This window comes from Ursus arctos, unplaced genomic scaffold (genome assembly GCF_023065955.2).
Source record: "Ursus arctos isolate Adak ecotype North America unplaced genomic scaffold, UrsArc2.0 scaffold_2, whole genome shotgun sequence".
Lineage (NCBI taxonomy): Eukaryota > Metazoa > Chordata > Mammalia > Carnivora > Ursidae > Ursus > Ursus arctos.
In genome coordinates this window covers 9,211,695-9,237,763 of record NW_026622874.1, presented here as the reverse complement: position 1 = coordinate 9,237,763, position 26,069 = coordinate 9,211,695, and the positions used below count along the sequence as shown (strand labels likewise).

Below are 26,069 nucleotides of genomic sequence, written 5' to 3'. Positions count from 1 at the left end.
AAACGAATTATGTCCTTAGAACCGGTTACAATTTTTTTCTCCTACACCACAGTTCTTGAAATAACAGTAATAAAATTTCAACAATTACAAGAAAGATAGCATTCTACAAGCAGAACCAGTAATTAAATAATTTTCCAGTTTAGGGGAATTTTACTTGCGTGGTAACAGTCCCAAAGAACACGGCAAAACCACCAGCACCACCTGCAGGATAAATCCAGAGAAGCATCCTACAACATTTCAAAACCTAAGACTTCTTAAAAAAAATAAAACAGTCACAGTAATCTTTGACCATTCCACCTTTTTTTTTTTTCCCCCGGAGACAGAGAGAGAACACAAGCAGGGAGAGGAAGAAGCAGGCTCCCCGCTGCGCAGGGAGCCCGACCCAGGACTCCATTCCAGGGGCCCAGGATCATGACCCAAGCTGAAGGCAGGCACCCCTGACACTTTCAGTTTAAAGTCAACAACTAAAAAAAATTTTAAAAACCAGTGAATAACTTCAGATGGAAAACAAAGCCCTAGGAACTGTTGGCCAATTTTTGGTATTCATGAATATAAATACAGGACTCAAAGATCCTTAGCTATGTTATGTATTAATATAAAAGGTTACTTAAAAGCAATAAAATAAAAGATCATGCCTTTAAAATTGATTTATTTTGGGGTGCCACGGTGGCCCAGTCAGTTGGGCACCTGACTCTTGGTTTCAGCTCAGGTTATGGTCTTGGGGTTGAGAGACAGCCCCACATAGGGCTCCGAGCTCAGCATGGAGTCTGCTTATCCTTCTCCCTCTAATCCTCCCCTCACTCTCTCTCATATAAGTAAATAAATAAAATCCTAAAAAATAGATTTATGGGACACCTGGGTGGCTCAGTCAGTTAAGCGTCCGTCTTCAGCTCAGGTCATGATCCCAGGGTCCTGGGATCGAGTCCCACATCGGGCTCCCTGCTCATCAGGGAGCCTGCTTCTCCTCTGCCTGATGTTCCCCTTGCTTGTGCATACGCTCTCGCTCTCTCTCACAAATAAATAAATAAATAAAATCTTCAAAAAAAAAAACAGAGTTATTTTTTTCTGATTGTAAAACACTACATTCATTATACAACAATCAAGTCTGAAATACTGGAAGCTATCCTACTCCCATTGTTAGATCTGGTATTTCTTCTTCCAGGTTTTTCTTCTATGTATGTCTTACATATATAATTTTGTGTTGTATGCCACACATACTAGTTTGGAATTGGTGTTTTTACACACCTCTGCCCCAATTTAATAATTTTGTATCTCCTTTCATGTCAGTCCACATATCAAAATTGTTTGGTAGTGTATAGTAGTAATCCAATGGAAGGACATACTAAGGATTAATGACCAAGGTGCTGTTACTGTATGTTTGGGCTGTTTCTATTTTTTCTACTTTAGAGGCAAAGTTTTAAGAAATAGCACTATATATGTGCTCCTTTGCTTCCTGATCTAAATGTTTCTATAAATTAATGGCCAGAAGGTAGAATTCCTAAGTGAAAGGGTACAAACATTTTAAAATTTAATAGTATGACCTAATTGCTGTCCAAAAGTTTTGCCAAGTTGTCTTCCTAATACTATGTGAGAATGTCTGTCTGTTTCCCATGACAACCATCTTTTTAGTATTTGACATTCTGATAAACACAGCTTTGGTTTTAAATCATTTTAGAACTTTCACACATAACTACTCTTCTTCAAATTGAGGATATATACATTTATTTCAATATTTACTGATGAAAATATTCTGGTAGAAGAAACATTACTTTTAAACTATCTTTAGGGGCGTCTGGGTGGCTTAGTCAGTTAAGCATCTGCCTTTGGCTCAGGTCATGATCCCAGAGTACCGGGATTGAGCCCTGTGTTGGGCTCCTGCCCTGCATCGTTGGGCTCCCTGCTCAGCAGGGAGTCTGCTTCTTCCTCTGCCCCTCACCCCACTCGTGCTCTCTCTCTCTCTCTCTCTCAAACAAATAAATAAAAATAAACTTTTTAGAACCAATTATTTCTTTATAGTCCTATCTCTATTTCATCTTACAATAAAATTACTACACAAGCTCATTACTCATCAAAGTATGTTCCGAAAAAGCACTGGGTATTTCCAAATCCACCCTTAGAAGGGAATGTGGTACCAATAAGGAGATTAGAGAATTTCCTATAGGTCTCCAAAGCAACTGTAAAAAAGATAGGATCACATAAACAAACGTATTACCTTTTCAAGGGAACTATTTTGAAGATGTCGCTTTCAACTGGATTTAAGTACACGAGCATGTGTGTCAGTGATAGTATATTTGTTTAAAAGTTAAGAACAACCATTCTAATTACACCTTGCATGGACAAGAAGTTGCATCAGCCTGTGGATGTAACAGAAGAACTGTAGGTCTGGCACTGACATAAAGTGAAGTTTTAATCCCTGAGACAGGATTTCTCCACCTTGGCCATACTGGACCAGATCATTCTGTTGGTGGAGGAGGGCTAATCTGTGCGCTCTGGGGTGTTTAGCAAGACCTGGCCTCCAATAACCAGTGCCATCAGCACCACCCTACAAGTTATGTCGACCAAAAATGTCTCCACACATTGTTAAATGCTCCCTGGAGGACAAAATCACCCCCATTTGAGAAGCACTACCCCCAGCTAACTAAAACAACTATGGCATGCTAATTTTACTTCTGTATGCATGGTCTCACACGTTCAATTTTAAAAGAATACAGGGGCGCCTGGGTGGCACAGCGGTTGAGCATCTGCCTTCGGCTCAGGGCGTGATCCCGGAGTTATGGGATCGAGCCCCACATCAGGCTCCTCCGCTATGAGCCTGCTTCTTCCTCTCCCACTCCCCCTGCTTGTGTTCCCTCTCTTGCTGGCTGTCTCTATCTCTGTTGAATAAATAAATAAAATCTTAAAAAAAAAAAAAGAATACAAATATGTTAAGCACTTGAAATATTTATCAAATTCTTATTAACCTTCACACCACATTCTGCAGTCACTGGTGAATGTGACAGCACCAGGAGACACAGACTTTAAAAAAAAGGAAAAGATTCACCTGGTTACTAACATATTACTAGCTAACAATTATGTTTCATGTGGTTTAATGGAAAGAATACTAAATTTGTTAAGTGAACTAGGAACTGTGAACTATCCTGTTGATTCTACCTCCAACATGTATCTTGACTCCATCACGTCTCTGCATCGTTCACAACCTTCATCTCAACCAACATCATCTCTCAACCAAAGAACCTTTAACTGTTCCCTCAGCTTCTACTCAGCTTTTACTCTAGACTTCCAATCCATTCTCCATTCATTCATTCATTCATTCATTCAACTAATATTTACTGAATGTCTGCCATATGTCAGGCACTCTGTGCACTGAGAATACATTGGTGCACGAAATTTTCTTACAAAATCCTTTACCTAGAAACTTAAATTCTAATGTAAAATATGTGAGAGGCCAGTAAGTGTTTTGAAGAAAGAGAAGGTAGGGAAGGATGGGCGGGGGTGGGGTCTGGTGTTACATATAGTGGCCAGGGATAGAGTCACCAGTTGTATGAAGCCCAGAAGGAGGTTAGGAAGTGAACCATGTGGATATGGGGGAAAGCATCCTAGGCAAACAGAAGAGCAAGTACAAAGGCCCTGAGGTGGGAGGATGTCTCTGCCCTTTACTCTGCATAAAATGGGAAACCACTAGAAGATTTGGAGTAGAGGAGAATCGTGCTCCAATATTTTAAAGGAAAACACTGGCGACTATGTCAAGAGTAGGCTGTAGGACTACAAGGGTGGAAGCAGAGACCAGTTAATTTATATGCGATTTAGACCAGAGTGGGGTAGTGAAGATAAGAAATAGTTGGATTTGGGATGTATTATTAATTGCAAATTAATATTTTTAAAAACACAAATGGGGCTGTGCCATTCTTCAACTCAAAAGCCCTTCAACTGCCACTTTCTTCCCACTGCACTTGATATAAAATGAAAAATCCTTAATATGGCCTAAACAGTTCTGTAAGATCTGGTCTCTGCCTAACTCCCTGGCCTCATCTTACTTCCCATTAATCAAAATACATTCTGGCCACACTGATCTTTCAGGTTCTCTAACTACCCCAAATTCTTTTCCATGGGGCGGGGCTTCCTGCGTACTCTTCTCTCAGCCTAAAATGCCCTTCTCACTCTTGGCCTTGCTTGCGTGATCGCTGGAGCGGCTCACAATTCACAGCTTAGAAAATTCCCTTCCTTGAAGAGACCTTCCCCAACATGTCACTCTGAATTCGCTTCACCCCCTTCCCCCACTATATTCTCTCCAAGTACCCCAAAGGACTTTTCCTTGATAGGGCCCACCCTGGTTAGTAATTATAACATTGGTTTAATTATACTTAATTGTTAATGTTTACCTCTCAAGACTGTGGGCTACCAAGAGCAGAGACCACTTCTGTTCCTCTTACCATCACAGACTCAAGGTGTGACACACCACCTCATACCAGCAAGTACAGAAAATAATTTTTGAACAAATGATAGAACTTTCATCCCAGCTCTGCCAGATATAATCCAGTACTTACGTTCCTAGGGCCTCAACATGCTTTTCCCCCTTTTTAATCTTAGGACTCTAAGAAAGTAACAGAAAATAGAGTAAATGAGACAAAGAAACAGGAAATCACAAAAGTTTTCAGAACAGTTTTTCTGACGCGGTCAGGGAGTAGGAGACAGAAATGAGGGAGGGCCTTGATTGTTGGGTTATTAAGTTCAGACTTTATTCAGTGGCCAAATGAAGGGGTGTTGAGGCTTTTTGAGCTTTACAAGGCTACAAGCAGAACAGTGTATTGGGAAGATTAAGCTCTCTGTGGTGTATAACTAACTGAAGAAGAACGTGAATGCAAAAATTTAATCAGAATCCAAATGCAACAAGTACTTCTGCTCCTTCTGCCTCTTAGAGCCTGTGGGGCCTGCTGGGAACAAGCTTCTAAAACGACAAATATGTCTGAAGGGCTATCACCCAAGGCCATTTTTGCTGGTGATAAGTGGGGGTCTCCAGAACAAGAGGGAACACACAGCTCGTCTTAAAACTGAAGGTGTTTATGCTCGAGATGAAACTGAATTCTATCTAAGGCAAGAGATGCGCTTATGTGTACAAAGCAAAGCACAGCGCGGTGACTGTTGGTGGCAAACCGAACAAAACCAGAGAAATCTGCGGTAAAGTAACTCGTGCTCATGAAAACAGGGGCATGGTCCCTGCCAAATTCCAAAGCAACCTCCCCGCTAAAGCCATCGGCCACAGAGTCCGTGTGACGCTACCCCCCTCAAGGATTTAAACTTACTGAAAAGTTAAAACAAATGTAGCAACTACTTCTGACAGTGGGGAAGCCCCCAAAGAACTGCCAGTCATAAAAAAAATTTTTTAATTAGAATCCAACAGGTGGATAGGGCCTCAACTACTTTTAAAAGGCCACTGAATATAAGAACATAAATATATATTTTTTCTTACATATTAATTAGTGAAGATTCTTAGCATTATTATTTAATGACTAAATTAAGCTTATGTTTGTTTTAATTATATTTTATAGAGAGAACAAAAAGAGACCAACAATGGAAAATACTTTCATTTTCCCGTTCATTCATTACTTATAATGCAACCAGATTAATCTTCCAAAAGCATGGCTCATATCATATTACTCAAAAAACTTTAGTGGCTCCCCACTGTCTACTGAATTAAGTCCAAACACCTTGGCCTGATATTTAAGACCCTATACAAACTGGCCCCAACTTAGTTGCTTTTACTCCCCTATATTCCAGCCAAATTGAACTACTTTTGCCCCAACACAGCCAGCTTTTTTTGCCCCTACCAGACCTTGGTTCACATTGTCCCATCTTTCTGAAACGCAATTCTACCCTCCACTCCCAACCCACCTGTCAAAATCCTACCTTCCTATTTCAGGACCCAGCTCACCTGCTACGGCCACCCTCACTCTCTCCAGCCCCCATCAAGTACAAAATGACTTCTCCTCCTTCTACAGACACCCAGAGCCCCAGGGCTTTGTAACTTACTACGTTCTTACGTTGAATGACTTTTCCTTGTATGGTTGATCTTCCCGCTTAAATCATAAATGATTTCTAGCTCTATCCTCTTGTGAAAGAAAGATGGGTACTATGTACACAAAATTAACAACTGTATTTGCAATTTGTAAACTGTTCTAAGAGCCTATTCCTTTGGAGGGCAGGAACTGTTTCCCATTCATCTTTTGTTTCTTGCAATTTTTTGAACAAAGTGTGTATTTAAATATCTTTGTTGAATAAAACCCGAAAATTTTAAGTTGAATATAAATTTGCCCTTTCTCACTCAGGTCTTATTCACTGAGCCACATTAAAAGAAAGGGGCGCCTGGGTGGCTCAGTCAGTTAAGCATCCAACTCTTGATTTCAGCTCAGGTCATCATGATCTCAGGGCTATGAGATCAAGCTCCATGTCGGGCTCCACACTGGGCATGGAGCCTGCTTGGGATTCTCTCTCTCCCTCTCCCTCTGGCTCTCCCCCACTCCCTCTGTCTAAACACACACACACACACACACACACACACACAATTATTAAACACCTGCACTGTAGTTAGCTACTATGCTGAGAGACAGTGTAGATGATTACAAATAACTATAAAATACCACTCCTGTCCTAAGAAGCTTATTACAATATTGTTAGGAAGATAAGACAATTTCCACAGCAATTAGAAAAATAATAAAAATGCTATCAAACAATTAAATTCTAAAGTATGAATTTCAAAAGAGCTGGTAGAGACAGGTAAGTACCATGGAAGTCTAGAATGGAGCGACCACAACTGGCTAGCCTCCATGAAGAATGTTTCTGAGACACATGGCTAGAAGGGCAAGGAGAGGCAAGATTATCCAAAACAATGTGTTCCCTCGGGTTGCTCCAGTGGTCATATCCTCCCTGTATCTTGGTTTAAAAAACAGTAAAAACCCATGCAGAGCACCGGGTCTCTGACCTATAAATGTACATGCTCACTGGCCCCATTCACTTCACTCAGAAGTCCTCTACTAGCACTCAGATGTGAAATTCAGAAATTTGAAAACACAACATTTTCCAAAACACAAAGAAATCATTTTTTATATTTTCCTCACATGCAATGTGAAGGGAAAGAGGGAAATCTCAAAGACGACCATTTTAGGAAGACAAATAAATTAAATTTTAAAAACAAACTACAAAAAATCTTTATGGCCCCAGCCTGACTCATTCTAATAATTACCTCCTTAAACATCAGTAATTGGACAAATTTTAGATGGAGCATAATTGACCTGAAGTCACAGTTCAAATGTTTCAGATTAGAAGAGTCACTTTTAAACTCATTCAAATGAGAGAGAGCAGAGAGGTTTAAAGTTGAGACCCTTGGGCCAGCTAGCCTGGGTTCATAATCCCAGCTAACCAGGCCCCCTGTGTCGCAGTTTATTCATCTCTAACATGGGAACAACAACAGCTAACTCATAGTATGGTTATGAGACCAAATGAACTAATGCATTAAAGCACTAAGTATAGTAATCTAGCACACAGTAAGCAACCAAAAGACCCACCTATTATTATTATCCAAAGGAATTAAGGACGCTAACTCATGAACTCAGTCAGGACTACTCAGGCAATACTACATTATAACAGTCCCCCCGCCCCATGGTGGGTACGTTCCACCACCTCCACGGGATGCCTGGAACCTCGAATAGGACAGAATCTGTATATATACTATGTTTTTTTCTTTACATACATACATACATACATAACTATGATAAAGTGTAATTTAAAAATGAGGCACGGGAACAGATTAACAGTAACTAATAATAAAATCGAACAATTATACCAATATACTGAAATAAAAGTTCTATGAATGTACTGTCTCAAAATATCTTATTGTACTATACTCACCTTCTGTGATGATGCGAGATGATAAAACGCCTATGTGATGAGCTGAAGTGAGGGCAAGGACGTAGGCACTGTGACGGAGCATTACGCTACTACTACTGACCTTCTGACGAGCGTCAGAAGGCGGGATCACCGGCTTCTGGACCAGGGCTGACCGTGGGTAACTGAAACCACGGAAAGCAAAACCGCAGATGAGGGGGGATTACTGTAGTAAACAAAGAGTATCCGCTTCAAAAGTGAAAACTAGGCATTTCTATTGTGTCCGTGCCCACAGTAGGCTGCCCCAAAATGTGCCCCTTTGGCATAAAGATTATTTTGAGTTAAAAGTAATAAAAACCCAGCCTTCTCCATAACTGCCTAGATTTACACTGGAAAGGAGGGCCTGCAATAGGAAGAGAAGTATTAACAGAGGCCTCCCTTTACCCGAGGAACTCATCTGCATAACAGAACAATCTTGTTTTTCCAAACATATCCATTCACTTTTATGCTACTGTGTTTTCCCCCCTTTGTGTGCTCAGGCCCCTCCCTTTTTCCTTAGCTTCTAGAAGCTTCCTGTTGCCTCACTGTCTTCAGAATTTCAGGTCTGTGGCTTCCCCGTACGTACATCTATTAAACTTGATTTTCTCCTGTTAATCTGTCTCATGTCAATTTGATTGTAAGTCCAGCTGGAAGGACCCAGAGGAAGGTCTTCCTCCCTGACACTACATATGAAATTCACAGTAAAGGAAATGCAGAACCTATGTACACATAGAAACTCAATGTAGGACAGAGCTGACATTGCATAAAAGCAGAGGAAAGGGAAAAAAATTCAGTAAATCACACTGGAAGAACTGTAAATCTATATAAATGTCCTCACCTCACACCATACACAAAAATAAATTCCAAGTTGATTTATGACCAAAATGTGAAAAAACAAACTTTATAACTTCAAGAAAACATAAGATTTGAACATGGAGAAGGAAAGAAATGTTTCTTTAATAAGGCATAAAAAGTACAAACCATGAAAGAAAAGCCTGAAAATCCAACAGTATTAAAATTAAAAACTTTTGGTCATCAAGAGTCCGTTTAAGAAATGTAAAGACAGGGGCACCTGGGTGGCAGTCAGTTAAGCTTCTGACTTGTTTTCTACTCAGGTCATGATCTCAGGGTCATGGGATCGAGCCCCGCTTCTAGCTCTGAGCTCTGTGCAGAGTCTGCTTGTCTCTCTCCCTCGCCCTCTGCGCACTGCCCTCTCCCCGCAAAATAAATAACTAAAATCTTAAAAAAAAAAAAAAATGCAAAGACAAACCACTGACTGAGAAAGGGTGTTCTAACACATAAAACCAACAAAGGATCGGAATCCAAAAAATTTCTACAACTCAATGAAAGACAAAACAATCCAGCTAAAAATGGGTAAGATATATTAACTAGCAATTCACAGAAGAGACACAATGACCAATAAGCATATGAAAAGGTGCTTATCTCATTAATAAAGAAAATAAAAATTAAACCCTCTATGAGATACCATTTCACAGCCACTGGGAATGGCAAAGATGCAAACTTCTTGGCAAAGATGTGGCACAGTGAGAACCACAGTCCTAGCATACTCCCCCTCTCTTTCACACACGCACCTTAATGAAACTCTTGCAGCACATGTACCCACGGAGATGCACGCAAGGTTATCCACGGCCACATCACTTCTGAGCGCCAAGAATTGGAAACAGCAGAAAGTGCTGCATTAATGTGCATTAATAAAAGAATGTGCCAGTTCCTAGCCTCAGCCTCCAGGCCTTGCACACTGCCTCTTGCTTTCCTCTAACCCTGCTCAGCTGCCTGGTGAACAACACTGGGCTAACCTTCCGCAGGATAAAATACGTAAAGCAGAAAGAAGTCTGCATCAAAGCATCCTGACCTACCCAGACTTGTGCCAACGCCAGCAGCTGGCCAGAGACATACATGAGCAAGCCTAGCCAGGATGGGCAAGTCACCTAGCTGACCCATGGTCTCCTGAGTAAGAATGAATGGTTGTTATTTGAAGTCAGTAAGTCTGGGGGTTCTTACAGAGTGACAGGTAACAGATACATAAGTGGACTAAAGCGATACATATTAATATGAATAAATGTGACAAACAACATCACATGTAAAAAGCTGCACAAAAATGTATGTTATCATATATACCTATGTTTTAAAACCATTGTTTAGAGTTATAATACATATGCATGAAGAATGCTGGTTACCTGTAGGTTTGGAGAAAGGAAGATGCTACCGCGGAGAGGTACACAGGGGCTTCAAGCTTCCCAGAGACCCTCCCTAACCACCCTACCTAAAATTTCAATCCTCCCAATACACCCTGTCCTATATTCCCTTCTCTGCTTTATTTTTCTACTTAGCACTTAACATCAGCTAATTCCATAAAAGCGGGGATTTGTACTATGTTTGTAGCGCCCAGACTAATGACCGGCAGAAATTCTGATTTAAGGCTCCCAGGTAAGTATAATGTCCACCCTGGACGGAGAACCACTGCCTTGGTGAATTAAGTGCTGTGGTAGCAGTTAGGGACAGGAGCTGGCAAACTATGGACTGCAGGCAAAATCTGGCCTGCTGCCTGTTTTATATGGTACACAGGCTAAGAACAGTTTTCACAGAAGAATATTTCAATTGATTTGATAACAGGGAACACTAACTTTGAACCCCAATTAAGTGAAAATGTTATCCCCCCCAAAATAATTCTATAATTCCCATTAATAGACCTGTATCAGGAACGCCTGGGCAGCTCAGTTGATTAAGCATCTGCCTCCAGCTCAGGTCACGATTCCAGGGTCCTGGGATCGCGTCCCACATCGGGCTCCCTGCTAAGCGGGGAGCCTGCTTCGCCCTCTGCCTGTTGCTCCCCCTGCTTGTGCTCTCTCTCTCTCTGAAAAATAAATAAATAAAATCTTAAAAAAAATTTGACCTATATCACAAAAATTTTTACTCAATTATTGTACTTTGAATTTCAGTAACTAGAAATTTATGGAAATTTGTTTTTTCTATTATTACAGTATCTACATCAAAAAAAAAAGCATCTACATCATATTCTTGAAATGCCTCAAAAGCTTAAAATATTTACCATCTGGCCCTTTACAGAAAAGGTTTGCCGGCCTCTAATTAAGAGCAACAGCCATGGTGAAGCCTGTGTAAATTTAGGCAAGTTCTTAAACTCCCCATGCTTTAGTTTCCTTATCTGTTATCTATCTGAAAGAGCTGTTAGAAATAATAATAGAAGTAAAATATATAGAACACAACTGACCACTAGGAAAGGCTCAATAAATACAGACTATTCTTATTAGTGAGGAAAAAACCAAACCAAACCAAAAAAAAAAAAACAAACTAAACAAAGAAAATGCAACTATACAATGATTTGCAATTTATGGTAAGTGCTATGAACGAAATAAAGGCTAGAGACAGATAATAACCAGGATGCCAAAAAATGCCTAAGGATCGCATTCAGAAAAGGAATAAATACGAAGCGAATATGAGGGGGAGGAGTTGCTGATTCTGGTCCCCTTAAGTCACCGCCCCCAAAAATGGAGATGGACCCAAGCCAGGAGAAACAGCAAAACAATGAGGTAAGTTTTGGGGCGCCTGGGTGGCTCGGTCAGTTAAGTGTCTGCCTTCGGCTCAGGTCATGATCCTGGAGTCCCAGGATGGAGCCCCGCACTGGGCTCCTTGCTCACTGGGGAGTCTGCTTCTCCCTCTGACCCTCCCCCTCTCGTGCTCTCGCTCTCTCTCGCTCAAAAAATAAAATAAAATCTTTTTTAAAAATGAGGTAAATTTTATCTGTGGTCACTTCCGGAGTTCCAACTAGAGGCGGCAGAGCACACTGGTTAAAAGTGGGGCATGAGAATCAACGTGCCTCTGTTCAAATCTCAGCTCTAACATTTATAGCTGTGCTTTGAAAACTTGGGCAAGGTATTTAACCTAAATTTCAGGATTTCTCTTCTGTAAAATGGTGGTTAAAAACACCATCTGCATCCTAAGACTCCTGTGTACTGAATAAGGTAACACAGTTAAGCACAGTGATCAATAAATGATGGCATTATTACAACTGGTTGCTGAAGTCTTATCCAAATGGATCCCTTAGTATTTTCTACAAAGCCAGGCATTTATATAGTTTCCATTTCCTCCAATACGCTTCTGCCTCAAACAGTGTTTGATAAAGCTTTTATTTTATTTCTCAGCAAATTTCTTTAGATTCGAAGCTACAATATATATTCTTAGCCCTATATATTTCTAATACTTCCAACTGAAAATCGATATGGGGGCCCAAAAGAAAGATATTTTTCTAGGGGAAAGAAATATAGTAACTGACATTGGGCCAAACTGCCATCTACTTCTCATCATTTGGACATAGGTATATACAATGTTACTGTAGTGTTCGTCCTCGCTTTTATTTTCCATAGAACAAATAAAATAGAGCCAATGCCTCAAAAGAGGTTGTTTTTAAGTTATCTTTCTCATGCTCATATGAGCATTTGCTGGTTTTTCTGTTTAAATCAAAGAAAAAGTAGTGCCAATGTCAGATTTTAAAGTGAGAGACCATTTGATGCCCAAAATGAGACATGATTCCTCAGCACTACCGAGTCTCGTACAAAACAATAAATGGCTCCCTGCAGGACACAGTCTACAGCTCGCCTACCCAACTTAATAACAATCTTATCACCAAAAGCACCTTGAGCAATAGAAAGCATCAGGAAGGGGCTCTGTTATAAATTTAGGAACAAAATTAAAGGTCCTAGGGAGACATTTTCCGCAAGCACACCCAGACAGTGAAAAGGCACTACCACATTCAAACAGGATTTCACTGCTTTATAAGTATCTCTCTCCCTGAAGCAGCTCAAAATTATGACTGCCTCAAAATAAAGATTTGTGTAGCTATAACCAGTGTACCTAGACCCTAATATATCAATAGACAGGCACTGAGGCTCTTCAGAGCAGGAAAGTCATTGTACTGCTATATCCCAAAGAGTTTTTCAAATACCATCACCAAAAAGGGAAAAAAAAAAAAAAAATCATCTCTCCCTTTATCCACAGGCAGCTTATCAAAAGACCATCATCTTTTTAACTCTTCTGTTAGCCTAAGTGAGATAATATGGTATAAAAATCATTGAGCTGGAAGTCCAAGATCTGAATTCTAGTCTCAGCTATTACTTGTCAGATGCTTGATCTTTAACAAGTCACTTAATTTCAGTTGTTTTCAACTTAGGAACTCAAAGTTATTTGGTGTGCATATGCTCACCAATTCTTCAGCTAAAAATTCATCTTATTTCCACCATTTATTTATTTTCCTGTCTCAACAACAACAAATCATTTTCACTTCTCTATCAGTTAGGGATCCTGTCAATTTCAAGGCACAGGAAACCTACTACAAATAGATAAGTTTAAAAAAGGGGGGGGGGTGGCCCAGTAACTGGAATAGCCAGAAGTAGACCCTCAAGCAGTATCTTCAAGATTTCTCCCCCTCCCTCTCTGTCCTTCCTTCCCTCCCTCCCCCTCACCCCCCTCCAATTTGTCTGTCTTCTTGTTTGGACTTCACTCTTGGGCATCACAGGGTGGCCAGCTAACTGCGGCCACTCCTGCCTTTCATCAGCCTGGGTTTAGCTTCAGCAAGGATACTTCCTCCCGTTTTGCTCCAGCAAAAACAGAAGCTGCGGTTGGCTTCACTTGAGAAACGGTCCACCTGAACTGATCACTTGCTGGGGGGGACACAACCGTAAATGCAAGAGCAGAGTTGGCACAACCCATCAGGCAGGGACTAAAAGTGGGAAGGAGTAAGACCCTCCACACAAAACAGATGTTCTTTACACCTTCTCCTACCCAAGGTAAATCCCTCCACTGAGACCCCATTGCCATTTCTCTCCCCCATCAGATCTACCCCCACCCCATTCTCTTCTTCCAAAACTCAATGAGCCCTTTAAACCTTCCCCTTAATATCTGGCATATCATCCGTACTCTCCATGTAAGTGAGAAATCACTTTCTTTCCTTCATCTCCTATAACTAATCAGTCACAAATTCTCGAAGATTCCACCTCCTTAGCTTCTTTCCTCCAATCCTCCTCCTCCCCGGCTGCTTACAACCCCTTTCCTTATAAGGTGTAGACCCCTCTCCCATCACTCTGGCCCAATTGTTGTGACTGTATCCAACCCATCGCCCCACCTCCATTCTCCACTGCTCCCAAATCCATGCTCCATACTGTCACCTGTATCTTTCCAAAGTTCAAGTCTAATCTTATTCTTCCTTCTTTATACTTTGTTTTTTTTTAATACTTTTTAATGCCTCCTTGTTTCTGGCAGGATAAAAACTATCTTATTTTTGACACCTTCACGTTATAGTTTAATCGTGTCAATTACTGCAATTTCCAAAATTTAATCAGTTGTTTCTTACCAGTCCTTTTGCTCACATTGCTCTCCAGACTGGAATTTGCCTGGCTACTCTGTGGATTCAAGGGGTTCCCCCTACTCTAAAACACCTAGGAGAACAAGATTCAACTAAGGTGTTTCTACTTTTATGAAACCTTTCCTGAGGTACCTGCTTTCTTTGTTCCCTCGCTAGTCCCAATACAGGTCTCTCTCGCAGCACCTATAACAATTTACTGCACTCATCTATTTGCAGGTAAATATAGTTCTCAAAAGCAAACATGCCTTAGGATCATCTGAAAAGCTCTAAAAAATAGATGCCTAAACCTACACCACACTAAACATACCAATCCAGAATTAGGGCCCAGGCATGTATACTGTGAAAAAGCTTCAAGGCAGGTAATATTACCTGCCCCCGTCTCTCCAGGCAAAAACCCCTTACAGATGATAATCTACTTAAGGAAAACCATTCCTATTAAATATATCCAGTTCTTCAAATTGTTCCTGACAGTAGGAAAACAATAAATGTTATGGAATGTTAGAGAATGTAAGTCTTACACATTGCTGTGAATTACAGTTACCAAAAATCACACCCAATGGAAGAAAATTACCATAGCATACCATTTTTGGGCATTCCAACTAAATAAAAATTTTTATACACTGGGTGAGGAGGATGGGGAAAGAGACAGATGAAGAAATTACCCAAACCACCTTTCCCTCTGATAATCAAGAACAGAACATTATCCTGCTTGCTCAATTGATGAAGCCAAGGACCAATGTTTCTGACTTTAGCTTCAAGGTCCTCTATGATTAGGAGTTCTTGCTGCTTTTTAACAATGAATAAAACCAATACTGTCTTCTGCATTAGCTTTCTATGCAGCAAGAATCAAGACACATGCGGAACACAGCTCTACTATGAATCATAATTAGGCAATATTTAAAAAAAACAGAATTACCCCCTATGTCAAATCCAATTTAATAACTATGTTCTGCCTACCTTCAGGGCCAAACACTAGTTGAGGTAGGTCAGTAAGGGGAACAAGAGGCACGGTGGCTGCCCTCGGGGAGCTGAGACTCAAGTACACTGCAACTGGAGCACACTGGCAATGGTGCTCGAATTCTCATTAAATAGAACTGAGGCTACCAAATGTGTTTTCTGCATTCCATTATAAACTTTAAGTTAGATTAATATTTTTATCTTATAAAATGTTTTTAAAAGAACACTAAGGCATTTTCCTGGTTTGAAGCAGATTATCCAAATTTTCCTCTTGAAAAAAAAAAAAGCTGCCTTTTTTTTTTCTAGTTGCATCATAAAAGCAGGTAGCAAATAGGAAAAAATGAAATAATTAAGCAAAGACATTAAAATTTCCTTCAGCCAATATTTTCTTTTCTACACTGAGACAAACCAACCTAGCACCAAGTTAAAAAGAAAAAAAATCTAAAAGGAAATTTCTTTCTTTAAAATAAAGAGTCCTTAATATAGGGGCGCCTGGGTGGCTCAGCTGGTTAAGCATCAGACTCTTGATTTCAGTTCAGGTCACGATCCAAGGGTCCTGGGATTGACCTCCGCATCTGGCTCTGCTCTCAGTGCAGTCGGCTTGCCCCTCTAACTCTGTTTCTCCCTGCTCACACTTGCACCCCCCTGCTCACACTCGCACCCACACGCTCACTCTCTCTCTCTAAAATAAATAAAATCTGGGGCACCTGGGTGGCTCAGTCGTTAAGCGTCTGCCTTCGGCTCAGGGTGTGACCCCGGCGTTATGGGATCGAGCCCCGCATCAGGCTCCTCTGCTGGGAGCCTGCTTCTTCCTCTCCCACTCCCCCTGCTTGTGTTCCCTCTCTCTCTGTCAAATAAATAAATAAAATCTTTAAAAAAAATACTTAGTATAATTCCAAGTTTCACTCTGGGGAAAAAAACTAGAAAAATAAAGGATGAAACGTGTTAGTGGGAAAAAAATGACACCTTGTTGTACAAGAGAGTTAGTAAATTCTCAGAGGCTAAAAGTTTTGTCTCTGACCCTCAAATACAAACTCTTGGGCTGATGAGAGATAAAAGCATAATTGAAACCATTAAAAGTAAGTACTGTAGGCTTCCCTTTTGAAGTGAAACTCTTGGCCTCATAAGTGAACTTGTCCCTTGATGATCAAGTTTGTCCAAGTTTCAGATTTATTCCATCAGCAAACTTCATCATAATGGGCTCTTTGGGCCAGTCCACTTAAAAATATGCATTGTAATGAACACTGTACTGCAGTAAAACAAGCCATTTTTTAAAAACCCAAAGGCCCAATTAGGTTATGTAAATTTGAATTAAATATATACATAAATCAGTCAATACCCAAAGCTCCTGGCAAAATGCCAGCCAGCAGTCTTTGGCATAAGAAATATTAGAAATGCCATCCTAGAGGGATACATGCTCTTTTTTTTTCCCCTAATGTCAACACACATCAGATTGAAAGCTATAAACTAGTCATCCATGTTAACTTGACGCTGCTGTGAGCAAGAAAACTATCAAATGCAGTTACACTTTGAAAGAATTTTCTTTAACCTTTTCTATTGGCCAGAAATACTATTCATTCAGCCACTTGTGGCTCAGTTATGAACATTTTTGCGTTTGGAGTTTGCAGAAAAAGTAAAAAACCCAATCTAATAAAAGCTGTAACTTATCTACACAATTATAGAGAATACAGATAATTATCTGGTTTGTGCTCTCAAATGATCAACAATGGAGTTTATTATGGTGTTAGTTCTCCTTCATGGTGAGAAAAAATTAACATTGAAAACAGATTTGGGGATCTTAGGTCCCCCTACAAGATTTCGTATTAGCAATTCCTGCATGGGCTTCTTCCACATGGAAAACTATACAGGAGTTAAGTTTTGATGGCACTTTGGAAAAGTACACTTGAACTCCTCCAGCCCTTCAGGGAGGAACTGGTGGGGACTGCTGTTCTGTAGGTATCGTCTACAAAGAATCTGCAAACATCTGCACTTCTCCTCGTTTGCAAAGACATAACACATGAGACCCGAACTGCTGGTTCTAAATATAGTCTCTCCAGAGGTCTGTTCAGATAATCCTAACAGCAAATAGAATGGCCTTTATTTGCAGAAGCATCTAGAGGGATCTTGTTATGACATAAAAAGATAAGAAAACACATTCAGAAACACAGAGAAAACTGCCAACCCTTCGAAAAGAAATACATTTGACTTCAAGAACCAATGTATCAAGAAGAAATAGGAAAAGTTTAATTATTATCTTATGTCATATCTATTTTCTCATACTTGCCTCTTAATGACAAAATACAGAAAATTCTTTTACATTATACATCATGAAGCCTGTCACACCATATATTCAGTGATGACAAAAAGGGTACGGTGTCTTCCCCCATTTTGCAAAGCCTAGTATGTCAAGCAGGAAACACCCTATAGTCAGAACAAGGAGCTCAGGCTGTCAAACCAGGAGAATTTCTAAGAAGTAGGACCTTTTAATGGAAAAATGCTATTTTCCCAGCACCTGTTATGGAGAGTCCATGAAAGAAAATCAAAATTAAAATTTCCCACTAACATGAATTAAAGCTCTCTCTCTAAACTCTATTTCTATTCATACTCAGGAAAATATTGATAAATACTGGCTCTAATTTTCTGGGGTACAAATGAACCCAAGATTAGTTTTAAAGCTAAAAACCTCATAGTCCGTTCATGAGATCTCCTTACCTCTCTCTCACATGCACACACACACACATCAATCTCACTATTATCTGAAACTGTTGTTGGTTAAATCTTTACTGATCTCCTGAGGAACACAATTCTGAAACTACTAAAATAACGTATTAATTTATTTTTATAGAATCCTAGCAAAATAAAGTCTGTATGTGTATTCATTTTTAATCTAATCTAAACGTAAGTAGGAAAGGTAATACATTTGGAGAAATAAAATAACTTACAATAAAAGTAGACAGGGTGTTATTAAGATATATTTTTAAAATAATGCTCTAGTACACCAGAAAATTGAAGTATGTAATATATTCCAGGCACTTAGATTCCCTCCGTTTATGAGATTACTGGAAACCATTGTTTAGAGTCTGTTTGATCCACTCTGTTGATTTGAATAAAAAGCGGGGGGCTTCCAGAGTCCACTAAAGGTAGTTACGCCCCAAGCTCACAAAAACCCACACACTGTACTACTGCCTTTGTTGCTTGTGGACATCCATGTTTAGCCCCAAAGTAGTATCCTTTCGGGGGGAGGCTAACAATAAACTGATTTTCTCAAACATAAGATTACATTTTTCCCCCTGATGTTCCTATGGCGACATCCTCAAAAATAAAAGTACTATTAAGCATCATTTTCCACTTTTACTAAAATTTAAACACCATAATTCAAATTCTGATTAGAACCTACAAACAAGAACAAAAAGAAAACAACATTATTTCCCAAGCCGTGATTACTGCTTTCTTTCTACCCAACCCAGGTGAACATCCCCAAAACTATCAGCATAATTCAAACGCTCTGAACTAAAGACGAGTGTCCATCCACATCGTCATCTCATATCCTTTTCTCTTCTTTGATTTTTGGAAAGAAAATGCCAGAACAGATTGCCCAGAATGACAGATAAGGTCAAAATCCTGCTAACAGGAGTATTTATGCTAGGAAATATACCAAAAAGAAGACACATACAACAATCTGATCATAAAATAATGTTCCTTCTCACTGAAGCCTCTGCATTATTCTATGCAAACAAAAATAAAATGTCAATTACAAAAGTAAACACATCCCCATTAATAAAATGAGTATCTACCATCTAACAGCTAACAAGGGGCAGAGATAATAAAGAGCATTTTTCCAAATTCTGCATTCACTCTTTCATGGCTCACCACAGTGCTCACTGCACACACAAGGCCAGCCTCCACACCCCAGGGGATCAGTATCCTCCACCTAAATAACTATTGCTTTAGTCACTCACACATAGGGCCAGGTCTTGAACCCCATCACCATCCAGAACTCTTCTTCCTCTAACACCTTAAACTCTCTCAATGCAACCACTCCTCCTGGATCTGTCACTCCCTCAATCCCACTAAAGACCTACTATTCTCCAACTCAGCCAGTAAGTTAGGCAGAACTCCTGCCCTCCACGTTCCCTGAGATCATTAATTTGCTCCTTTCTTTACTTCCATCTCAATTCCACGGAGACTGTAAGGTCCATTAATGACTTTCTTGTCAATCTTTTTGCACTCCCTTGCTTCCTTGTCCTTCTGCTGTACGTCCCAACAAAGTTCCAGTCCTGGCGGATTCCATCTGACTGCCTTCTCCACTCACACACTTTGGGCTTCCAAGCACTATTAGCAAAATTAAAAATAGAAGGCACAGCCCTACAGGCTGGTCCTGCACAATCCAGCAAGTGTCCTCGTGAATCCCTCTTTAGAACCCAGATTTCAATGGGTAGAGGAGGGAATTAAAGGAGTACAGCAGATGAAGGGAGTTTATGAGTTTATATTATGTTCAAAGAAGCTTGGAGATAAAAAGGAAAGGGTGGTATGCAAGGGAACCGAAACAAAGTTGGACCATGCTAAGGTTTAAGAGGGCTGGTAACTGGGGCAAATTTGGAGGCAAGGAGCAGACAAAGAAGTCCAAGATTCCTCCAGAAGCAGAAAGAAATGGATAGGATCCATTGCTTCACATTTTACGAAAATAATATATTGGTTTCAGTAATACAAGTTAATTAAAAAGGGTTTATCTCCAATGCATATCTCCATAGTTTCCCCTCTTGCATAGTAAAAGCCCCAACTCTGAAATCAGATAGGCTGGGTTTGATTTCCAGCTCTTCAACTTCCTAGCCATGCTATTTCCTAGATAAGTTATCGCATCTTTCTGTGCCTCAGTTTCCTCATCTGTAAAATGGGGATAATTATAATACCTATGTAATAGGGTGTTATGAAAATGAAAGGAGTTAATACACAGAACATACCTGGAATGGTGACTGGCGCATAATAAGCACTATATGGAATGTTAGTTATTCTTCTGGCTAAAAACTTAAAATGCTATTTAGATGTTCTTGTGTTCAGTCCGCTACAGAGAACGTACTTTCCTGACCCCACACTCCCAACCTAATTTCTATTAGCCTTCAGGGTCTTCTTTGATACGTCTCCCCTGGCTCTTCCTCTCCCTCCTCCCTGCTAAACAACTGGGTTACGTGAATCTCTTCTATTTGTCCAGAGCACACTGAGTTTACATTCTCACAGTATTTATCACAGGGTATTATAGTTTTCATTGATACACCTGTCCTCCCCCTCCCCCAAACTGAACTGTGAGTTCTTCCAGGATGGGACCTATCTTTTCTGATTAAAGTTCAGGGGGTTTAATAAGTGATGTATGTAAATCAGTATAAAACTGTACTCGATGGATAACAATGAATGTTAAAATAAATGAATAAGTCAGCTATTCTAGTCTTAGAGGATTGTTTCATGCAAGAGAGCAAACAAGTTCATCCACCAACTTAATGTCTATCATTTATAAAATGTGCTACAGTTAAACTCTGAAGTTAAAAAATATTAACTACCCCGAGTCCTTAAAGAGCGCTATGCTCCAAAGAGTTACCACACACAAACTTCTGCAATGTTTCTAAATTCAGAATCTATAAGCACATTACTCAAACAACTTACACACATATTACTCAAATAACTAAGTCTTTCCAAAATAAATCTGATTATGGTTTAAAGGAAATAAAACTGTTATATACTTTGTAAAGCAAAATATACAACTTCCAACCACACGACTTTTCATAAACCATAGTCCATTCTATTACCAGAAATTGATACTTCACCATCACTGGTGTCAGAAACTGACTAGGGTCCATTGTTCTCTCTCTGCATAAACCTCAAAAGTCCCCTAAAGGCAGCAAAATTTAAACAACATCCAAAATATGAATGGTTTGATTGTGTGCTCCCATTATTGTACCTGCACTTTTTGGTTAAGCTAACTTTTTAAACACATCTTTCCAACATATGTATGCAAAACATGTATCAAAGCCAAGCTATTCTTGCTTTTCTTTTCCGATAAGTCATAAAGATTTATTATACTTACGTTACTGACCAACAACAGAACTCCTACCCACGAGTTAACTGTATGGGAGAGTATGTATACTAGATCATCGTATCAGGGGCAGGAAAAAAGAGAACTTAGAAAAATTCCACGTTCCAACTAAGAAAACAGAAGCCTCAGAAGTACTATATAGCTCAAAACTGAAATTCCATTGGGGATGTAGTATTTTCAGAAATTCTGAAACAATAATCAAAAAAGAGGGAAAGAGGAAGAGATCTGAAAGACGGAAAACTTGAGAGGAGAAAACGAAATCTGGGTAAAGATTAAAATTTATGCACTGTTTTATAAGGTCCTTTATAAATCCAAATTCATTTTTAAAATTTGCAGATATAAAAACTGAATAGTGTATATAACCTGGTTTACTTACAAAATTACATTTAGCATTAAATTTAAACACCATTTGTTCAGTTATCAACTTACTTATGGTTTGTTTTTAAGTAGGCTCCACGCCCAGCCTGGAGCCCGTGTGGGCTTGAACTCACCACCCTGAGATCAAGACCTGAGCTGAGATCAAGGGTCGGACGCTTAACCGACTGAACCACCCAGACACCCCAACTTACTTATGTTTTTAATGGCAACTAAAGTTATAAATGCGTCACTTAAAAAAAAAAAAAGGTAGCAACACCTCATTTTTACTAACCCATGAGAAAACTCTGACAGAGAAACTATCAACATAAAAGCAAAAGGGAAATAAAAAATAGGGTCTTCTTGTCTTCCACATAGTGCTGGGAGATACAGAAATCACTAAATTTCAATATTTTAAAAAGTCACTATATAAAAGCGAACACATTTTACTTGGAAATCTAAACTCTGGAGTCGTCTTTTAACTATAAGACCTTGGGTTAAGTAACTGAATTCCTCTCTAAATGAGGGAGAGGAGTCTTAGGGACTTCAAATCCCTTCCAGATCTAAAAATTATAGATATTACCTTCTATTTATTCTTTATTAAATAAATTTCCAGCTTTGCTTCCGCAACAACTCTTCTCATTAGGGAGGTACCATGGTAAGTGGCTCCACGTGCAGTACAGAAATCAGTCTCAAAGATATGTGCCCTGGCTCTACCACCCCATAGCTGGGCGATCCCAGACAAGTTATTCCAGCTCCCCAAGCCTGTTTCCTTGTCTATAGAACAGAGTAGTAGTAACAGTACCTATCCTCATAAGCTTGCTGTGAAGGTGGAAAGAGAAAGTGCTTAGCACAGTCCTGGCACACGGTAAGATGCCTAATTAATGCTAGCTGGCATTACTGCTCTGTTTTGATGGTTTTTAAAAATGCTATTACTCCTTCCATCAAATAGATAATAATTCCATTTGGGTGGGTTCTAAATTTTAACCTTTTATTTTTTTTTTTAAAGATTTTATTTATTTATGTGACAGAGAGACAGCCAGCGAGAGAGGGTACAGAGCAGGCGAGTGAGAGAGGAAGAAGCAGGCTCCCAGCAGAGGAGCCCGATGTGGGACTCGATCCTGGAACGCCGGGATCACGCCCTGAGCGGAAGGCAGACACTTTAACAACTGCGCTACCCAGGCGCCCCTAAATTTTAACCTTTTAAAATAAAGTGTATACAAACATTTTTGTGTATAAAGCTTTTCCCAAATTTAGGGCAATTCCTTAGGATATATTCAAGAAAAACCGTTGGATCAAAATATATGGATGTTTTGGCTTTATAAACAGGCTGTATAGATTTTCATTCCCCCAGGTATATAATTCACTGCATCTGAGTCAATCAGCACTGAAAATCATCATTACTTTCATTTCTTATAATTTGATTTAAAGTATTTCTCAATGTTGCTATAATTATCATTTTGTTGATTATTTGTGAGGCTGAGAATTTTTTTCCATTTATTAAAAATAATATAAGGCACTAAGAATCCTGGCTAAAGTAAAGAAAAAAATGTTCAATGTTCTGGACTTTGCTTGGGGAGAGTGGGGGTCAGGGTACAGCAGTGTTCTAGTCCTCAAGAAAAGCAAAACTTTTTTCAGATATTTAGGATCTAGAAGATTTTTCTTAGATGGGTCTTCATAAAAAGGATACCAAGTAATTTAAGGACAACATTCTCAACAACAGCAAATCTGATAGAAGGGCTCGTTTGCTGCAACTGTATTTACCTTAAATTTAAAAAATACAAGAAAGTAGGGGTGCCTGGGTGGCTCAGTCCATTAAATGACTGGCTCCTGATTTCGGGTCAGGTCATGAACTCAGGGCTGTGAGATCGAGCCCCACATCAGGTTCCCTCCTCAGCACGGAATCTGCTTCTTTCCCTCTCTCACTCTGCCCCCCCCCTCGTTTGCACTCTCTCTCTAAAGTAAATAAATAAATCTTTAAAAAAAAAATACAAGAAAGTAAAATAATTCACTAAATATAATTTTGGTGCCTGAAACTTTGTATTATAGTAATGCCCTGAGTTATTACTATACTGCTATCTGCAATTTCTGCTTTTAACCCTCCAACTTGGCAAATCTCTAGAATTGAAGGCTTGATCAAATTGAGACACGCTTATCTACAATTTCTCAACTGTTTTTATTTCTTTATTTTATATATTTGCAAAAAACAGATCTATTCCTTGCATATACTCTAGAAAGGATATATGACTTTGGTAATAAGCCAGAGAAGACCATACAAAGTTCTGTCCCTTGTTGTAACTGAGGTACATTAGCAATGTCACTGGAAGGCCTTCCTGAACCAAAAATCTAACTATATTTCATATTCTGAAACATTTTTTTAAAGATTTTATTTTTAAGTAATCTCTATACCCATTGTGGGGCTCAAACTTACAATCTCCAGACGAAGCGTCATATGCTCTACCCACTGAGCCAGCCAGGAGCCCTCCCTCCTCTGCCCCCAGAAACATGTTAAAGTATATTTCCAGGGGTGCCTAGCTGGCTCTGTCAGTCAGAAGAGCACACAACTCTTGAACTCAATTCTCAAAGAGAAGGAATTTTGGGTAATAATTTTTTAAATGGTTGCTAAAATGTTTCAGACAAATTCCAATGTGGCTAAAATCCATTATATTGGGGCGCCTGGGTGGCACAGCGGTTAAGCATCTGCCTTGGGCTCAGGGCGTGATCCCGGCGTTATGGGATCGAGCCCCACATCAGGCTCCTCTGCTGGGAGCCTGCTTCTTCCTCTCCCACTCCCCCTGCTTGTGTTCCCTCTCTCACTGGCTGTCTCTATCTGTGTTAAATAAATAAATAAAATCTTAATAAATAAATAAATAAATAAATAAATAAATAAATAAAATCCATTATATGACCCAAATAATTTCTAAAAACTTCAATAAGATTTTATTGTAAAATTGTGTCTATCAATCATTCAGTTTGAACAAGATTTTTCATATCCATTCCTTTTTAAATGGCAAGATTTATCATAGCTTTGGTCATTCATTTTCTTTCTGCCCCAATGCAGGGCATCTTAAGACATTTTGAAGATAGATAGAACCTTCTTCATCATGGCCCCATTTACCAGATAAAGACATTTTTGCCCATAGAGATTAAGACCACAGAAGTAACAGTAGCAAAATGGGTAGCGGAACCTTTTCAAAATTTGGACGAGAAACCAAGCATTCTGGCTTCTCAGGTCCTGCAGGATAATGCAAATGTTAGTTAGATGCTATTTTTCTGTCAGTCAAGTACCCTAAGTACCTGCATTCTTTCCTCCTACTAGTAACATGAAGTTACAACAACTAGAACAAAATTGTGCTTTGTGTTCTCACGGCAGCTATGATAAATTTCAGAGATGTTTTGGCTTTTATAACATTTGCTAGTCTTCCTGTTATGTTTGTGTCATTTCCTAAAAGATGTTGCTGGAAAACGGCTACATAATAAATATGTAATATTAGGATCCCTCTCTTCAGAAAATGACGTACATAAAAATCAGAGGCTTTCCTCATTTCATCATCACTCGGCAGGCCCACGATCTGACTCCAAAAAATACCATTTTAAGGAAGGGATTATTTCCCACACATAGTCTACCAATTTAATATATCTAGATTAGCAGTTCTCTTTTTTTAAAATTTTTAGAGCCCCTTTACACCCTTAAAAATTACTGAAGCCCCCATGGTAGGCAGATTTCTAAGCTGCCCCAAATGAGCCCCAAGTCCTGCTATTGGTGCCTCTGTGTACCCCTTCCCTTGGAGTGTGGGCTGGACCTAGTGATTTGCTTCTAACAGAAGAGTGCAAAAGGGATGGAGTATCACTTCTGTGATTAGGTTACAAAAGCTGTGACTTCTCACACTCCTTTCTTGACTCTTGAACAACATGGGTTTGAACTGGGTGGGTCCACTTATACATGGATATTGTCTGTTTGCTTTTAAAAATTGACCGCTAAAACCACAAGGCATTTCTTTACAACTGCCCACTCATCTCCGTAGGACTGAATCTAAGGCCACTGGTACAGGGGTCACACCTGCTGCCCTTTCAGTACTAGGGAGGGCTGCAGCAGCTCCTGAGGGCCCCCATGTGCTAAGTGGCTGGTCTGGTGGAACCTTGCGGCCTGGTGGGTAGGAGGCTGGGCTGAAGTAGAGGAACATGCCCAGAGGAAGGGTTTGCGCTGGGCAGGGGAGCCCCACTCCCCACCCCAGTCCTCCCTGCTATGGAACAGGGTGGCTGTGGATCTGGGGCCCCTCCCAGCAAGGCATCAGTCCCTGAACGGTGCAGTACCCCAGTCTGGAGGTCTCCCAGAAGCCGGCACATTAATGTGTGGTT

The 26,069-nt window shown here is 39.8% G+C and overlaps 1 protein-coding gene and 1 pseudogene across 4 annotated transcripts in view; one reads left to right on the top strand and one right to left on the bottom strand.

Moving 5' to 3' along the window:
* Positions 1-26,069, bottom strand: part of POU2F1 (POU class 2 homeobox 1) — a 174,277-nt gene that overhangs the window by 123,013 nt on the left and 25,195 nt on the right. The window lies entirely within an intron of this gene.
* On the top strand, positions 4,960-5,294 carry LOC113262887 (60S ribosomal protein L35a-like; annotated as a pseudogene).